The following is a 16,780-nucleotide window of genomic DNA, read 5'->3' on the forward strand; positions in this document are numbered from 1 at the left end:
CAAATTGTAACGTCCTACTGGTTCTGTCGTTAATTAATGAGCAAAACAAAAACTGTTGACACCTTTTTATATTTGTATAAGAGTCATGATTTTTTTTAAAAGTAACCTTTAAGAGTCAATAAGTACTTTTGAAATGACATTTACTTTCCATGAACACATTTTCTTAAAATTTCCACTAGATCGTAAGTCATCCCATTTAAATTACTCAAGCTAAAAATAATCAAGTACGCTTCAGTGAGTCCCAAACACCATCATTATATGATGTACTTTTATTGTTCATATACCACTGAGAAAGAAAAAGCTTCCAACTAAACTATGACACAAGGCTGTTATTTTTTATCATTTAAGATTTCTTCTATTTTTTATCCATCTTTGTCATATGCTCCACTGTTCCGCTTCCATGCTTTTGGGTATATAAAATTTATGTTTCCAAGGCCAAATCACAGGATTTAGCAATTATGGTAGTTCCTAAAATGCACATAATTGAAAACACTGACATGACAACGACATCCAAAGTACCACCTGGCGAACAGAGAGTTTAAGGAGCTACCAATGTAAAGATGCATGCTAATTTCAGATATGTTGAAATATGGAAAAACTGTGCCTCTTATAAGCCATAAAATACCATAGTTTTAAATGCAGAAATACATAACACGATTATAAGTGGCCAATAACTTACCATCAGAAACCTTTCTCACTTACATGGCCATCATTTGCTTAAATATTAGAGCTAGTATAATCTATACAGACTGATAGAAATGTATACATCTTAAAACTAAGAACCAAAATCACAGTGAAGCCAGATAATCCTTTAGCGGTAAAAATAAAAGGTGGGGTCCTTGACTGAGCCAAGGCTATTTAACCTCTTGGTGACTGAAAGAGTAGGACGGGGGGGTTTGGTCTCTAGTAGAGGGGCAAGAAAGCTGTCTTAGCATAAAAGGGCTGGCTTAAAGTCAAACAATGGATGACAGGAAGCACACACCCCATCCTTCCTGAGGAAATAACCTTCCTCCCCCTTCCTGATGTGCTGTGGAATCCCTTTCCCACTTTCAGTCTAGTACTAACTAACAGATTGTAAAACTGCTGTTATTATAGCAACAATTTCAGTCAATAGATCCTAAGGCTTTTTTCCTTAAAGGATAGGTTTCTCCAACTAGTTGGTACCTCCTTGAGAATAAAAGAGACAAAGTTCTCTCCTGAAGACTCAGGTACGCTTTTCCCAATTAAAAACCTAATATTCTAAATACTTACTAGTGAAATCAATCAGATACCCTGCTCAATTTGACTTCTTAATTTTTGGCCTTCCATAATATGTTAAACGAGTTTCAATTGTCTCTTTATTGCTGGGGTCTGCAGCATTGCCTAGAATGTAGTAGTAGTCATAAAATACTGGTAAACTTGACGGTAAATTTTCTCTCACAATGGCCTTGCTTCTCACCATTAACCCATGAGGTACGTATGGCAACCATCATTATTCACATTTCATACCTGAGGAAACTTAAGCTTAGAGAGTTTAGGACTTTGCCCAAAGTCACACAGTTAATAAGTGGCATTGTCAAAACTGTATCCCAGGCCCTGTGACTCTGGGTCCAGCCCATTTCTTATAATCACAGATTTAATGTGCCATGCCTACAAGCTTTCCTTCCCTCTCTCTTCCCTCACATAACAAATGGCACTTGTCCCAAGGATCCGGCTTGCTCAGTTACTGAAACCACAGCCACAGTAAGTTAATCATTATTAATGCGGTAATTCCCTACCTGGTTACACTTGCATTTTAGCACTGATATTATAAAATTAGGTACAGCAGAGCCTACTGGAAACACACAGCCTCGACAGTCGGGGGCCAGGTTCTAGCAGCACCAGAACACTTTGTTCTCCTGTGCCTCAAATTCTGCATTTGCAAAAGCGAGGTGAAATGTAGAGGAACTAAGGTCTTTTCCTAATTAAAATCCTCATAGTCTAAATCCTTAGCGATGGTATCAATCAGATTATCTGCTAAATATCACTTAATATTTAGTTTTCCATGATGTGTTGAAAGAAAAAGAGGGAACTGTAGAAATCTAGAAGCTAGCTGCTCTATGCTAGAATACATGAACAGAAATCTAACTATACTCCAAGCATACTGCCTGACTAAGCACACTGTCTGCACTCATTTAAAACCACTGAAGGTTCTGAGGATAAAGAAGAACTATATAGACAATTGCCATGGCAGCCCTCCTAGGTACACAGGGTGCCATTATATTTTACTAGCTTATAACATACTCTTTTTTTGTGGACGGCAAAACTACACTTTTCTTATTACAAATGCCCTAGTTCTTCCCACGAAGTTATTGTAAGTCTTCAAAGGTCACTAATTTGCCCGTTAAAGCAAACATATAAAACCCTTTGTGATACATGAAAAATATTGACCATGTCTTTTAGTTGCTTCAAGATACAGCATATAAATCACTAAGTTTCTAAGTAAAACCATACTACGCAGATATTTTTGTCTAAAGATTTAAGTTAAATCCCCCCCCCCTTCTTTTTTGGTCTTTTGTAGCTTTCAGGCCTCTTAATCGCCTTCAATCTCCAAGATATAAATTAATTTTTCAACAAGTGAATAAGTAAAATTGGTATTTTTTCCCCTTTTCCCGCCTCCCCCTTCCCACGCCAGCTCAGGCCATTGTTTCTCAGTCTAGTTGTATAGGACACAGCTCCCTGGCCCATGCTGGTGTTATGAGCCTTGCGCTCCCCCCGCTGAAGCAGTCGGTCGCCGGTCGTCGGTCGGCCTCTCACAGCAGCTCACGGCAGCTCTCGCCAGCTGCAGGCTGCTCCAGATGGCTGCCGGCCACTCATGCTGGCCACTGGCCACTCATGGCAGCACACAGTAGCCCAAACTACTTAACTCTTTCTAGAAGTTTGAAAGTAAAGAGAAAATAGGCCAGTCTGGCCCTAAATCCTGACAGATTCTAGGAAGTGCAAGTCTTTGTCACTACTGGATAGAAGAGGGGAGAAAACAGAAGGAATTAAAGGTGATTCTAAAGTCCCTAAATTTGATTCATGGGTAGAGAGCTGAAGATCCAATGACTCAGCTACATGGTCCAATACAGTAGCCTAGAGCCTCAAAGAGGCTGCTGAACACTTGAAATGAGGCTGGTCCAAATTGAGAGGTGCTCTGCAAAACCCACACCAGATTTGAAAGATGTAATACTTCAAGATTTAGGGTTTCAACAAACATGAACTATCTCATTAATATTTTTGATATTAATTACATGTGGAACTAGTACTTTGGATATATTGAGTTAAATAAAATGTATTATTAAAATTGATTTCTCAATTCTTTTTACTTTGTTAATAGGCCAACTAGACAACTGAAAATGACACGTCTAGCTCCCATTATATTTCTATTGGACAGCCCTGATCTAGAGAATGAATACATACTGGGTTAGAAAAGGAGCAGGGTTCAGGAAGGTTCTTCCCTACCACATTAGAGTGCAGTTCACAAAGAGGTCACCCCGGACAACTTCAGGATTATAGACTCTAAGAAACTAAGGTACCAGCTGATTAGGTGGCTTTGGTCATCTGCCTAGTTAGGAGCAAAACCCAGACTGGAATTCACCCAGGGTTTTACCTCTATTAATCCACCTCTTAAAATGCCAGTGAAAATTTAATAGTTTGAATAAAAAGAGATAATAGTAGCATGACTGTTATATACAGTTTATTCTATTCCACAGCCAATAAAACGACTTGCTTCCAGTAAAAATCACAACAAAATCATGACCTCAATAAACACAGAGTGTTCTGTGTGCACCAGTCAACCTATAACTAATGTTCTAAAATTTGTCAACCCATGATTTATTTTGCTTTTGTTGTACTTTGGTCATATATACACTCTGAATTTATTTCTGCCCAATTCCACACTAATGTTAAAGAGAGTATCATCCATTCAAATATATACCTCTTAAAAAAAAAAGTCGTAAGAAAGCACACATGAAAAAGTTCAAGTAATTTACTTCCCAATTCTTGTGTTATTATTACCTGTGATTCGAGAGTAGGAACTCACTAAGACATCAGGGTGCTCTTAAGTATAACACTTCTGGAAAGCTAAAATTTAAAAATGACAAAGTATGGCTACAGTATATGACGATATACTATATTTCAAATTCTGGCAGAATTGAAAGTCCTACTTTGCCCAGTGAAACCTTCAAAGCTCATTCAACCACTATGTTACAGGTCAGCCACAGTTTCAGGATGACCAATAATTATGACCAATCAAAATCTTTGGCTGTAATTTCTTCAATACTCCAAATTACTATAAATCTATTTATACTTCCCCTGTAATAAAGGGCACATTTAAGTTAACACCCTCCGATTAATATTTATCCTCTTCCTCGAAGTATCGATGACTATCGCCAACTACGGCATGCTGCCTAAGGGAAGCCGACTGCCAGCTCAGGCATAAGAGGCTAATAACAAAAGGATTTGGTTAGGTGAAAAGACACGTGGCATTATAAAGAACTAATATCTCATCCAACTGAAATATGCTCGAGTAAGGAAGTCAGGAGACAACCAACTGTAAAAATACAGTATTAAGAAATTGGTAACAATCAAAGCCATTCTTTCTCACTCCAACTAGATCTACTAACTGCCAAGGTTACTTTCTACTTACATTAGTATTACCTCAGGGGATCTTTTGTTTGCCTATAAAAGTCAGTCATGCTGCACAACTTAACAAAGATATTTCTCTATATTAGTTTCCAAGTATAGAAAGCATACCTGTAAATAAAGCATAGTTCATTCATTGTTACCAGGATGTTGTTAACTCTTGCTGCTCAGGAGCCGAAATATCAATACAGGGATTCTTTTACAGAGAAACCAAGAAATCTGGTTGCTCACCTGGCTATTGGTATCACATACGCGTCCCGTATTTTTTATCATCTATTATGAGCACAGGAATGCTGTCAGGCCATACTGACTGCACTTGATGCCCAGTTTCTTACACTAAGCATCATGGAAGAAGTTAAAATGATGTCTCTAACTTTGCCTTGTGACTACAGGTAATGCCAAGAACCCAAATAATAACCGAGGAAAAGAACAAGTCTAGAATGGGAGAGATAGCGAGGTTGGGATACCCCATGATACAGGGATATCCAGTAGACAGCTAAAAATGTAGGCATGATGTTTAGGAAAGTAGTCAAGGGCAGTGAGGAATGGGAAAAGAAGAGAGAACCAAGAAAAGAACCAGCAAAACAGAGAGCTCAAAGAGCAAGAAAGAGAAGTCTAGTATATGACAAGGGACAAAGATTCAAGGAGGAAAAGTATTTACAGTATCTGATTCTGCTACGAAATCAGAAGCCATTCATATTATGGCCATTGAATTTAGCAATGAGAAGGTTTGGAGATTTTTTTCTAAGGAGTTTCTGTAGCGTATTGAAGATAGAAGTCTACTTTCAGTGGACCGAGGGGATAAACGAATAAAGGAACTGAAGAGAATTCAAACTACTTAACTCTTTCTAGAAGTTTGAAAGTAAAGAGAAAATAGGCCAGTCTGGCCCTAAATCCTGACAGATTCTAGGAAGTGCAAGTCTTTGTCACTACTGGATAGAAGAGGGGAGAAAACAGAAGGAATTAAAGGTGATTCTAAAGTCCCTAAATTTGATTCATGGGTAGAGAGCTGAAGATCCAATGACTCAGCTACATGGTCCAATACAGTAGCCTAGAGCCTCAAAGAGGCTGCTGAACACTTGAAATGAGGCTGGTCCAAATTGAGAGGTGCTCTGCAAAACCCACACCAGATTTGAAAGATGTAATACTTCAAGATATAGGGTTTCAACAAACATGAACTATCTCATTAATATTTTTGATATTAATTACATGTGGAACTAGTACTTTGGATATATTGAGTTAAATAAAATGTATTATTAAAATTGATTTCTCAATTCTTTTTACTTTGTTTATAGGCCAACTAGACAACTGAAAATGACACGTCTAGCTCCCATTATATTTCTATTGGACAGCCCTGATCTAGAGAATGAATACATACTGGGTTAGAAAAGGAGCAGGGTTCAGGAAGGTTCTTCCCTACCACATTAGAGTGCAGTTCACAAAGAGGTCACCCCGGACAACTTCAGGATTATAGACTCTAAGAAACTAAGGTCCCAGCTGATTAGGTGGCTTTGGTCATCTGCCTAGTTAGGAGCAAAACCCAGACTGGAATTCACCCAGGGTTTTACCTCTATTAATCCACCTCTTAAAATGCCAGTGAAAATTTAATAGTTTGAATAAAAAGAGATAATAGTAGCATGACTGTTATATACAGTTTATTCTATTCCACAGCCAATAAAAGGACTTGCTTCCAGTAAAAATCACAACAAAATCATGACCTCAATAAACACAGAGTGTTCTGTGTGCACCAGTCAACCTATAACTAATGTTCTAAAATTTGTCAACCCATGATTTATTTTGCTTTTGTTGTACTTTGGTCATATATACACTCTGAATTTATTTCTGCCCAATTCCACACTAATGTTAAAGAGAGTATCATCCATTCAAATATATACCTCTTAAAAAAAAAAAGTCGTAAGAAAGCACACATGAAAAAGTTCAAGTAATTTACTTCCCAATTCTTGTGTTATTATTACCTGTGATTCGAGAGTAGGAACTCACTAAGACATCAGGGTGCTCTTAAGTATAACACTTCTGGAAAGCTAAAATTTAAAAATGACAAAGTATGGCTACAGTATATGACGATATACTATATTTCAAATTCTGGCAGAATTGAAAGTCCTACTTTGCCCAGTGAAACCTTCAAAGCTCATTCAACCACTATGTTACAGGTCAGCCACAGTTTCAGGATGACCAATAATTATGACCAATCAAAATCTTTGGCTGTAATTTCTTCAATACTCCAAATTACTATAAATCTATTTATACTTCCCCTGTAATAAAGGGCACATTAAAAAAAAAGAAGAAACGACATTTTCTTTTCATGCTAATTTTCCACGTGAAATTGAATAAACAGATCACCTTAAACTCTACACAGTATTTAATTTTGTGAGATAGTTTAATAAGTTAATAACTGCCAAAATCATAATAGTGAATGTCTTCGTATAGTTATTGCTCCTAAATACAGTGCTGAACATGAAAAATGATTACTTGATTAGACAGCATGATTATTTCATTCTGTATATGTACCCTGTCTTTATTTTAACAAATAAAACTACTACTGGTTTCTAAAACAACATCACCGAGAGTGATAAAGAATCATACCACCTTGAAGACAACTATAAACATCACCCTCCGGCCCCCATTTCTACAGCAAGAATGAATATTCAAAGATAACTGCAGTAGGTCAAGATCATTAGCCAATGCTCTGCTAATACCTAAGGCCGTTGTCTGATTTTTTTTTCCAGTCTGATCTTATTACTACCTAATTATCCATATTTCTTTTCTTCCTTTTTGTTAAACTGAAATTCACTGAAGCAGTTTAACCTTTCATTTAAAATCATTAAATATCACCCCCACCTTCACTGATAATTAGTCTCTCTCTTTATTAACTAATCTCCCCCCTTGATTTATTATAAATCTTTTTGCCAAATTTGGATCCATTCTGTTAATATGTTCTTTACCTTCTTTCAACTCAATTAACACACTGTCACTGTTACCAAAGCTTCCCTATTATTTCTTCCAGTTCTTATTGCTCTTTAAAGATCCTCTTGTAGAATAATGAATTTTTAATAAACCTGGAATATTTTAGTGATTCTTATTTAACTCTACAGTGAAATTTATGTGAGACCTACAACTCACACTGCAATGATTCCTACTGTACAGTCATAATACTCTATGGTAACTTTCTAGCAATACAAACACACAAATCTTTGCAATATAACTTATGACCTCTAAAAACACAGGAAGCCATATAGTAATTATCATATCCATAGCCAAATCAGACTGCGCCAGCTTCTTCGTCAGCAATTTCAACATCCATACAATTTTTAATAAAGTGAAACCTATACTTGTGGTGCCTTCAGTAAATATTAATGTGACCTCTGGATGTGAGTAAACCTGACATTAGATTATGCAAAGAGTAACCTTTCAGAATACAGGTCGCTAAGGCTTCTCATTAATGGAAATACACAATTATCAAAAAAAAGAAAATAGAAGCGTATTCCTGTTCCCTTCTTGGAAAAAAGGGTTTTCCTGAGCTCCAAAGCACTGATAAAGTTTAGTGGCTCTCGCTTTAAGCCCTTTCCCTTTCTTATCAGCCACAGTCACATTTCCCAGCAACTGCCACCTCCATTCACTAAAAACGTGATTTTTTTTTTCTTGTAAGAGAAAAAGAAAAACGGGAGGGTAACTACTGACCCTGGATTAAATAAGGTTAAGTTCAGTTTTGAGACTTCCTACACATTTCCAGGACCTAAACTGTGAAACAGAATACGGAATCTAGGATCATTTTTTATAAGAACAAGTGGACAGAGTGTTAACTGGTGGGAAATGCATCTTAAGTTGACAAAAGAGATGGAAATAAACAGAAAATGATTAATCATCAGAGTCTCAAAACCTCAACTCTAGGAATAAATTACAAAGAGTAAAGAAATGTACAATTTCTACAGCTTTCTTATTTTGAATACTTTTAAGCAAATAGGAAAGGATTTTGCTCTCATCCTCCTGTAAAATACCTACCTGACAACTTTTAATTTTTCAATTTCACTAATTTCAACTAAAGACTTAAACTTAGTAAGCATATATTCATTTGATGCCTTTGACCCAAAAAGCCCTGGTGTTCAGTCTCCTCATTCGTTCTAAAATTTCTGTCGACTGTGCCATCATGGCTACTATTCTTTAAAACATTTCAAATCAGGTTTGACTCTAGCTACAAAAGGATACAACATATTTTTCTAATATTCTGAGGAACTGATTCTTATTTCCAGCTCCTTAAATATTCCATCTTTAGCCCCCAAATTATTTTCATGTAATTTTTTAAATGTAAGAGACCTCAGAGATAAACTGGTCTACACCTCTTTACTTTGCAAATGCTAAACCTGACCCAAAGAATAATTAAGATAATCTCTCCAAGGTTGTTCAGCCTGTTAGTAAGTGATGCAGCTGAAAGAAGCAAGATTTCCCAAGCCTAGTCCTGTATTCTTGCACCAAGGACTTGGCAGGTAGAAGCTTACAGATTTCTTTTATGTAAAAGAAAATAATTTTCAATTAGTTAAGTACTTAAAATCGGTGTTTTCCAAATGCTTGGTAAGACTCTTTTACAAAAGTTCATTTCCTTATACTTTTTCAAGGTAGTATTAGAACTGTTTACATTTTTCAATCACTTAACATGATTTTCTATTTCTACTCTAACAAATGAAAACAAACATAAGGGTTTAAAATAACACCCATTTAGTCTCAGCATTCTCCAGGACAGAAGTTGGGCAGCTTCAGCTGGGTACTCTGCTGAGGGTCTCAGAAGCCAAACTGAAGGTGCCAGCTGGTGTCAGGAGGACCCTCTCTGGAGACTAGGAGAGAATCCATTTCCACGCTCATCAGGTTGCTGGCAAAACTCAGTTCTATGCGGTTGTAGGACTGGGGTCCTCATCTCTCAGGCCTTCGGTCAGAAGTCACTCTGTTCGCAGAGGCAGCCTGCTGTCCGAGGCTCACGGCCCCTGAATCTTCAAACCAACAGGGCATCGACTCCTTACCCCACTTTGGACCTGCTGCCTCAACCTCACTTCCTCTTCCACCTCGGCTTTTAAAGACTCCTGTGATTATACTGGGCCCACCTGGATAATCCAGGATACCTTCTCCATTTTAAGGTCAACGAAAAGTCAACCTTTGCAACCTTAATGACACCTGCAAAGTCCCGTTAGCAATGAGAGGTGATTTACTCATAGTTAAGATAGCTCATCGTATTCGTGGTCCTGGCGAGTACGGTATAGAATCTTCCTGCAGACCAAAATTCTGCCTATTACACTTAGCACGAATTTTATTTAAGGAAATGTGACTGTTAACAGATCTTATTGTACAAACCTAACAACTTAACAGTGATATAACTTTTCACCCCAAATATTATAAATCCGTTTCCAGGAATGGCTCAGATTAGCCCTGTTGAAATCCAGTGCGCACCCCTGTACCAATCACCAGGCCAGCTTCATAGAGACGTGACCAGACCAGTCACACATGGGCCTGAGCTGAGAAGGGCCTCACATGGGGAGCTTAATGCTCTGCAGCTGTCCTCTTGAAATGCTTCACACTTCAAATTTGTTTTGTAGGTGAAGTCCAGTAAGATAATGGAGCATGCGCTGTGGGGGCAGGGGCAGAGGTGGGAGGTAGGGGAGTGTATGAAAAGAAGTATATTACTGTGGGAACAAAGCCCCAGAGAGCAGTTTCCAGGCTCTCGGCCTCATGTGGAAAGGTGCTGGCTCGGGTAGTAGATGGCAGTCAGCTGTGACTAGTTGGCCATCAGTTGTAACCATTGAGCCATTGGCCACTAATATAACTGCTGCGGCTATGGAGGAGAGTCGAGGAGCGTCAGTCGGTTGGCAGCAAAGTGAACAGCAGCTTGCACGTTGTGTGAACCCAGCCTCCAGCGAGACTATAGTGGTATGACTGCCCTACCTATGGCTCCGTGGGTGTTCCTTTTTGGCCTCACCATATCCTGCGTTCTTGTGTGGGGAGTGGGAGCAGAGACCCCGCAGGCCACCCCGCACGACAATTACGCTTTCTTTTTTTGAAGAATAGTTTCAACAGGTACAAAACTCTAGGTTGGAAATTTTGTTTTCCTTTAACTCTTTAAAGATGTCACTCACTTGTTCCCTATCTCCCACTAGTTGAAAAGTCAGTTATATTTTTGCTTCTTGAAGGTAATACATCTTTTTTACTTTTAGGTTTTTCTTTTTTGTTTGGGTTTTTTTTGTTTGTTTGTTTTTCAGTAGTTTGATTACCGTGTACCCCAAATGTGTTTTTTGTTGTATTTATCCTGATAGGGTTCTGAGTGCTTCATAAATAGGCAGGTTGTTGTTTCTCATTAGTTCTGAATAGTTCTTAGCCTTTACCTGTTCAGATATTGCTCCCATTCTCTCCTCTTCTTCTGTGACTCCAATGACATTACATCCTGTGTGTGTGTGTGTGTGTGTGTGTGTGTGTATCTTACACTATTCATTATTCATTGTACATTCCATTCTTTTATCCCTCCATGCTCCAGTCTAGATATTCTAAATAACCTATTACCCAGGTCACTAATTCTCCCCACAGTTGTGTCTAATTTGCTGTTAAACACATCTATTGAATTCTTTGCTTCAGTTATTACTAGTTTTCATTTCTGGAACTTTTTTCCAATTATTTTTATTGAATCTGATTTTCTGATGAAATTATCCATGTTTTCCTCAATTTTAAAATATACTGATAATCATTTTATAGCCCAAGTCTGATCATTCTAATAGCTAGATCACAATGAGATTGTTTGTTATTTATTGTTTTATTTTGTTTTTATCTTGGTCCTCGCTTCTGATATGCATGGTAACTTTTTATTTTTATTTTATTTCATTTTTTTAATAGTTAACATGGACCTTTGTTCTGTTTATCTTTATTGTAATTATATTTCAGTAATTTTAAACATTTTTTTCTATTAAAGTTGTTATTTTTTTGTATTAGTTTCAGGTACACAAAAGAATGTAATAGTTAGACATTTATCATTTATATCCCTCACGCTCCATCAACCCTCCTCCCCATCCACTATCACTCTGACATCGCACACAGCCATTACATTTCCACTGTCTACATTCCTAAAGCTGTACTCTGCTTCTTGTAACTATATACGTAATATATAAACTTGTAGTTGACATTCATTATTGTTCAGCTTCAGCTTCAGGTCTACAGTGCAGTGATCAGGCATCTACATCATTCCTGAGGTGGTCTCCCTAATGAGACAAATGTCCATCGGATACCCTACAAAATCTTTACAACATTATTGGTTACATTCCCCAAATTGACTTTCGTATCCCCATGGCAATCTTCTGGTTATGGACTGTGCTTTCTAATCCCCACACCTTCTCCCTCATCCCCACCCTCCCTTCCATCTAGCAAGCCTCAGTTTTTCCTCTATGTCTCTGAGACTGTTTCTGATTAGTTCATTCATTTATTCTTTTCTTTAGATTCCACATATAAGTGAGATCATATGGTCTTTGTCTTTCTCTGTCTGACTGATTTCACTTAACATAATGTTCTCTAGGTCCATCCATGTTGTTGTAAATGGTAAGATTTCTTTCTTCTTTATGGCTGCGTAATACTCCATTGTATAATGTACCACAGTTTCTTAATCCAGTCATCTACTGATGGGCATTTCAGTTGTTTCCATGTCTTGGCTATTGTGTATAGTGCTGCAATAAACATAGGGGTGCATAAACTTTTTTGAATTAGAGTTTTGGATTTCTCCGGATAGATACCTAGGAGTGGAATTGTTGGATCATAAGGTAGTTCCATTTTCAGAGTTTTGAGATGCCTCCATACTGTTTTCCATAGTGGCTGCACCAATCTGCAATCCCACCAGCAGTGCACAAGGGTTCCCTTTTCTCCACATCCTCGCCAGCACTTGTTGTTTGTTGATTTATTGATGATAGCCATTTTGACTGGGGTAAGGTGGTATCTCATTGTGGTTTTTATTTGCATTTCTCTGACGGTTAGTGAGGTTGAGCATTTTTTCATATGTCTGTTTGCCATCTGTACGTCCTTTTTAGAAAAATGTCTCTTCATGTCCTCTGCCCATTTTTTAATTGGGTTGTTTGTTTTTTTGGAGTTGAGTGAGATTTTATAAATTTGGGATATTAGCCCCTTATCGGATATATTATTGGCAAATATCTTTTCCCATTCAGTAGGATCCCTTTTTGTTTTATTGATGGTTTCCTTTGCTGTGAAAAAACTTTTTAGTTTGACGTAATCCCACATGTTTATTTTTTCTCTTACATCCCTTGCCCGAGGGTCTATATCAGTAAAAATCTTACGCCGGGTAATGTCTGTAAAGTTTCTTCCTATATTTTCTTCTAGGAATTTTATGGTTTCAGATCTTACATTTAAGTCTTTAAGCCATTTTGAATTTATTTTTGTACATGGTGTAAGGAGGTAGTCCAGCTTCATTTTTTTGCATGTGTCTATCCAGGTTTCCCAGCAACATGGTACCTTTTTATTGATGATCAGGTATTGTGTACCAAAATTTAGAGACTCTGCCCGATGTTTCTTGCTTCTGGCAAGACAGACAGTTACAGTAAAAGCAATCACCGTAAAGTCAGGACTGAGTTTATCAGAGGCTGACTGTCAGTTTTGTAAGTCATGATCTATTTCTAGTTTTCCCTAATTCCAAGGATGTAACCCTTCAGGAGTCTCAATTAGAAGTTAGAGTTGTTTTACCAGGGTCCCAGCCCCCTCCTCCCTGAATTCCTGCTTGTGATTCCCTAACACTGTGAACCTCCCAAAACTCTGCTCAGCATTTCCCCACTTGCTGCCACTGCTTGGCTCCTCAGCCTCATGGCCTGTGCTGCTTACAAAGTGACAAATGACCCAAGGTAAAGAGTGGCACTGAGTACAGAGCTCCCCTCAGGTGTTTCTCTTTACTCTGGGAACTCGGCTCCTTGGTAGTGCTACAGTGCCTTTAGGTTTGTTTCTTGTTTGTGTGTTTGTTTGTTTGTTGTTTGTTTGTTTGAATGTAGCATTCTCATATTCCTCAGTATGGGCCTCACTGTGAAACACATCAGTCTGTCAGATCTGGAAGTGGAAATCAGGTATTGACTGATCTTAGAGGCCTGCCTTTATGTATGCATCTGTACGTTATTGATTCCAAGAGTATTTAAGATAGTGTATTTTCCCTCCTGTATTTCCTCCTTGAAACCTAAGCTGTTTGTGTCTCTCAAATTTTATTATTTTATTATTTATTTCTCTGTTAGAATTATTAAACTTATATTCGAAATGCTTTTCCTCAACAGCTCAATCTGACTCCCTACGTATAATACAGAAGGTGTATTTGGGAGCTCCTTCTTTGTAAATGTTGTCTTGCACTTTTATTTTTTTAATAAAGGTAACAGTGTTCTCAGAGACTGAATTTGTTTACATAAAAACAAAAACAGTTACAAACACTATTTCATAGAATGTTGCCTATATAACTTTGTTCTTTGACAACTTCTACTCATCTCTCAAAGGATATAAGATTTCATGAAAAGGGTTGAGCAGAAGCTCTGGATATCTCCTATGGTTACGTTACCATAAAAATCTCGATATTCAAAACTGAAATTTATGATCACTGAAACATTGCCAAGCTGCAAATTGTCTCTGAACTGAAAAAAATGTTGTATTGCATAATTAAAAATATAAAAATTGTGAAGGCGGTTTATTCTACTCAAGAAAGCAAACTGCTATGAAAGACTGCCTTAAGGGCACCCACTTTTCATAGGCCTAAGAATAGCATTTACAAACTCAGTTAAACCTATGTCAAAGAATACCAATAATACTTATATTATCTAATTTCATTTTAAAGTATCATTTATAAATATACTTAGTAATAAATGCAAATTACTAGGGGTAATTGAAAGTGCCAAACACTAAGTCTCTCACCAAAATAAAATGTACCACAGATATCATTCTCCAATATTTTTACAATTAATTTTTTTGAAAAAATGAAAACCCAGGTCCTTCATCCTGCATATAGACTCTTCTTTGGAAAGTCATGGTCTTTCTAAAGTTGTGTTCCTGAAATACACAATATTAACTACGAATTCAGAAAAATATTTGGCCATAAACAAACGAAAAAATAAATCAGGAATGAATGCAGCTACAATAGGTAAGTATACGCAATTATATTCTCTCAGCTCAACAGATAACTGGCTTTTAATTCAATTATGGGTCATTATTCCGTTATTATCATTGTTCTGGGCATTTGTTTCAAAACATGAATTTTGTTTTTTAGCAGACTCCAATTAATTTCCCTTGGTGGGTCAAAGGACCTTTAAAAATTTACAAGCACTCAAGACACAAAGGAACAAGAGACTTTAATTTCTTTTTCAAAGGCTCTATTCCATTTCATCTACTTCCCTCCCTGGCTCAGTCTTCATAACTCTTTGCTCACATTCACTGCTAGAGATGCAGCCATCACAGTGGCCATCTGTCAGCACCTGGCACTTCGTTTAGCGTGTCACAAACCAGCTGCCGAAACTGTATGCACACTGCATGTTCATAATAAAGTATCATTGGTATTAATGAAGACTACATTTCAGGAACCACTGTATCAGAAATGTCATTACAGCAATGAGAATAGCATGATGTATGTAGAGATACGAGGGCCTACATGACTTCTTTGTTGGCAGTGAGTATGTGTCCTCAACCAAAGCCCCACGGCAACGCACAGAGGCACCCTCGCATGACGGTAAAGAACACAGGATTCCATGTGGGGCCTCACAACTTCGCGCTGACAGTGGCTAGCTGCATGTCCTTGAGGAGGTCACTTAACCTCTCTATACCTCAGTGTTGTCATCTACACAACAGGAACAACAATAACATCTACTTTTTTGAGTTTTCTTAAATAATAAAACATGAAAATAGAACTCGTAGCCCAGTGATGAGAAAATAATACGCAGTCAGTAAACACTAAAAATTGCTGTGGAAACCTTTTCTTCTCTTTGTACATTGCATGCGTTTTTCTCTGGACCTGATCACCCCAACACTCTCACCAAGAAAACAAAGTAGTACATATGTGAGGGGATAGATGTGTTAACTCAGTCGGGGGAACACTTTCACAGTGTATTGAATCAAATCCTCACGTAGTATATTTAAATATCTTACAATTTTATTTGTCAGTTATTCCTCAATAAGACTGAAAAAAGATATTAGGGGGCACATGGAAATGCTATACTGTATTTATAACTTTAAGTCTAATACTATTTCAAAATAAAAAGTTAAAGTACTTTTAAACATGATTATTTGAAATTTTATTATCAAGGAACCTCTGTCCCAATAGATTTGTCAATTGATATGTCATTATAAAATAGTGTTACGTAGGTTAAGCCTATAGCAGAAAGGCCATTGTACAGCTTAACGAAAAGTCAATTCCAAGATATAAAAAATCCACCTTAGTCACCACTATTAGTTTGCAAATCCACTAAAAGAATATGATGTCCACCTACACACACTTAGTAACACTGAGGACTAGATGACAGCAAATGTGATGCATGACCAGCAATGCTATTCAATATACATATACCTTTAGATTTAACATTAACATGCTTAAACAATAACTCCGCTGAAACTTATGTTTTACCAAAAGAAAATGACAGGAAAAGATAAGGAAGAAAAGCATATTCCAATTGCTCTCCAGCCCCTACCCAGGCATTCCTTGCTTTAGGGAACAACTCTGGTCAATAGCGCCAAACAAAACTCTCTGCAATAACAGGAGGGACAGTCTGTTCTGCGATAACAGTTGTTTCTGTAGCATGAATTAAACTCAAAGGCAACTGGTAAACGGAGAAAAGATTTCGGCAGAAAGCAGAAGCTTCGTTGGTTCGCACGTGATATTTTCTTCCCCAGATCATTAATGTTTAGCCTCATTTACGATAGCAACAGAAAGCTGGGTATACTAATACAGTAAGCCCAGTACACCGACTGGGCACCCACAGTTCGCCAGGAGGATCCTATAGTATACATTCAACCCTATCCTTAGAAGTGCTTACTGAAAGGTGAACCCTGATCTTGTTAAAAAAAAAATAGATTAGCTATAGATGTAGACATAGAGATGATAAAAATTAGAGATAGATAGATGGGATAGCGATAC

The 16,780-nt window shown here is 37.5% G+C and overlaps 1 protein-coding gene across 11 annotated transcripts in view; it reads right to left on the reverse strand.

Moving 5' to 3' along the window:
* Positions 1–16,780, reverse strand: part of IMMP2L (inner mitochondrial membrane peptidase subunit 2) — a 538,968-nt gene that overhangs the window by 466,947 nt on the left and 55,241 nt on the right. The gene's annotated exons all lie outside the window — the stretch shown is intronic.

Source organism: Rhinolophus sinicus, linkage group LG09 (genome assembly GCF_036562045.2).
Source record: "Rhinolophus sinicus isolate RSC01 linkage group LG09, ASM3656204v1, whole genome shotgun sequence".
NCBI lineage: Eukaryota > Metazoa > Chordata > Mammalia > Chiroptera > Rhinolophidae > Rhinolophus > Rhinolophus sinicus.